The sequence below is a fragment of the Bos taurus genome, chromosome 12, assembly GCF_002263795.3.
Source record: "Bos taurus isolate L1 Dominette 01449 registration number 42190680 breed Hereford chromosome 12, ARS-UCD2.0, whole genome shotgun sequence".
Lineage (NCBI taxonomy): Eukaryota > Metazoa > Chordata > Mammalia > Artiodactyla > Bovidae > Bos > Bos taurus.
Window position 1 is genome coordinate 52,990,648 of NC_037339.1, and position 3,077 is coordinate 52,993,724.

Below are 3,077 nucleotides of genomic sequence, written 5' to 3' on the forward strand. Positions count from 1 at the left end.
TGACTGAGCATAATGAGCTGCATATCATTTAGACCCAGTCTTGAACTTAGGGCAAGGTCTTAAACTTTCTTGTACATAAATAACTTCCTTTTCTGAAAGAGGTATCTGTTGCCCGGAGGTGCTTTTAAGTATTGTAGCAGAGATGACAAGAAAAAGTAATATTTGAGACTCATCACTTCAATTTTGTAACAGTGATTTAAAGAAAAGCAAAGAAAACAACTTTGAATGCCAAGGCTTTTGATTTACAATAACTGGGCTTTTTGACAGGCACAATGTTTTGAATAGTAAGAGTCTGGTCTTGAGTATTAAGAGTAAAAGCTCTGGAGGAATCAGGAAGTAAAGCTAATGGATTCAGGACTAGCTAGGGAAGAAAGCAGGTGAGGAGCCAGATAACCTCTCCTAGAATTGCTTTTGGGGAGATAAGAGGAAGGAAGGAAGGAAGCCCACCTTCCATCCTGTTCCCCTTCCCTTAGGCTGGAAACTACCGTCAGTAGGAATAGATACTGACAACTTGATTCTAGAAGAAACATAGAGTTCATAGGGTTGACAAAACCATATGATGAAAATTCTTATGTGTTTTTCCACTTCTCATGTTTTCTGACTATAAAATGGCATATAGGTAAATGTGACAATGTAAATTAAGAGACAGCAGTTCACTAGTTTTTCTTATTAATAGAGTATAACAAGGAATATTGCAAAAGACTTTGAAATGTACAAAAAATTGCTGGGCATCCTGCCTGGTGCACTCTTCTGGATTATCTGTTGTGCTTTTCATTGGCTTTAAGCAAATTTACTACCTAAATTGTATGCTAATGTAAACAACTTTTGTACATAGGAATGGGCTTCTCTGGTGGCTTAGATGGTAAAGAATCTGTCTGTAATGCAGGAGACCTGAGCTCGATCCCTGGGTGGGGAAGACACTCTGGAGAAGGAATGGCTATTCACTCTGGTATTCTTGCCTGAAGAATTCCATGGACAGAGGAGCCAGGTGGGCTACATCTCAAAGAGTTGGGCATGACTGAACAACTAACAGACACATAGGAATGCAAATAAATTTTATTAGTGGAAATGTAATTTATTCTTTTCCTATGAAAGTGAAAGTCGCTCAATCATGTCTGACTCTTTGCGACCCCATGGACTACACAGTCCTTGGAATTCTCCAGGCCAGAATACTGGAGTGGGCAGCCTTTTCCTTCTCCAGGGGATCTTCCCAACCCAGGGATTGAACCCAGGTCTCCCGCATTGAGGTAGATTCTTTACCAGCTGAGCCACATGGGAAGCCCAAGAACACTGGAGTGGGTGGCCTATCCTTTCTCTAGGGTATCTTCCTGACCCAGGAATTGAACCAGGGTCTCCTGCATTGCAGGCAGATTCTCTACCAACTGAGCTATCAGGAAAGCCTTTTTCCCTATGGGTATTAACCAATTTTGAATCTGTTTGCACATTCATGTCAGCATTCCTGATGGTTGCAACATCATACTGGTTCCTTCACTTATTAACAAGTTAAATAAATTCTTGATATATTTTAATTTTATGTTTGCATGAGAGTCATGATTTTGCTTTTTATTTTTTGACCAGAATGGAATCTTTACTTTCACAGCTGTGTAAATCTGATCCAAATGTGTCCACCACTACTTTCTCCAAAAGAAACATGCTATAAATGAGCAAATTACATCTGCTCACTGAGTGAATGGACATCTTGGCTGTCTTGTTGGGTTTAATTAAGAGACCATTCATAGCAATACATTTATAGTAGAAAGTGTAGTATCATGTTAAGCCGTTTTAGCTTTTGCACATACATGCGCACTTCTGGCCCATGATTCAAAAGATTCTTGACCATAGGCAGAACACTCGATGACATAAATCAAAGCAGGATCCTCTATGGCCCATCTCCTAGAGTAACAGAAATAAAAACAAAAGTAAACAAGTGGGACCTGATTAAACTTAAAAGCTTTTGCACAGCAAAGGAAACTATAAGCGAGGTGAAAAGACAGCCCTCAGAATGGGAGAAAATAATAGCAAATGAAACAACTGAAAAAGGATTAATTTCCAAAATATGCAAGCAGCTCATACAACTTAATACCAGAAAAACAAACAACCCAATCAAAAAGTGGGAAAAAGACCTAAACAGACATTTCTCCAAAGAAGACATACAGATGGCTAACAAACACATGAAAAGATGCTCAACATTGCTCATTATTAGAGAAATGCACATCAAAACTACAATGAGATATCACCTCATATCAGTCAGAATGGCCCTCATCAAAAAGTCTACGAACAATAAATGCTAGAAAAGGTGTGGAGAAAAGGGAACACTCTTGCACTGTTGGTGGGAATGTAAATTGATACAGCCACTATGGAAGATGGTATGGAGAGTCCTTAAAAAGCTAGAAATAAAACCACCAGATGACCCAGCAATCCCACTCCTAGGCATATACCCTGAGGAAACCAAAATTGAAAGAAACACATGTATCCCATTATTCATTGCAGCACTATTTACAATAGCTAGAACGTGAAAGCAACCTAGATGTCCATCAACAGATGAATGGATAAAGATGTTGTGGTATATATACCCAATGGACTATTACTCAGCCATAAAAAGGAACACATTTGAGTCAGTTCTAATGAGGTGGATGAACCTAGAACTTATTATACAGAGTGAAGTAAGTCAGAAAGAGAAAGATAAATACTGTATTCTAACACATATATACGGAATCTAGAAAAATGGTACTGAAGAATTTATTTACAGGGCAACAATGGAGAAATAGACTTAGAGAATAGATTTACAGACATGGGGAGAGGGAAGGAGAAGGTGAGATGTATAGAAAGTGTAACATGGAAACTTACATTACCATATGTAAAATAGATAGCCAACGGGAATTTGCTGTATGGCTCAGGAAACTCAAATAGGGGCTCTGTATCAACCTAGAGGGGTGGAATGGGAAGGGAAATGGGAGGGAGTTTCAAAAGGGAGGGGATATATGTATACCTATGGCTGATTCATGTTGAGGTTTGATAGAAAACAGCAAAATTCTGTAAAGAAATTATCGTTCAATTAAAAATAAATTCATTAAAAA

General features: G+C 38.5%; 1 non-coding gene across 1 annotated transcript; it reads right to left on the minus strand.

Annotated features, from left to right (window-relative positions):
* Nucleotides 1-1,324: 1,324 nt before the first annotated feature.
* Nucleotides 1,325-1,397, minus strand: TRNAC-GCA (transfer RNA cysteine (anticodon GCA)). The gene has a single exon. It is a non-coding gene; the product is annotated as a tRNA-Cys (tRNA).
* Nucleotides 1,398-3,077: the final 1,680 nt, after the last annotated feature.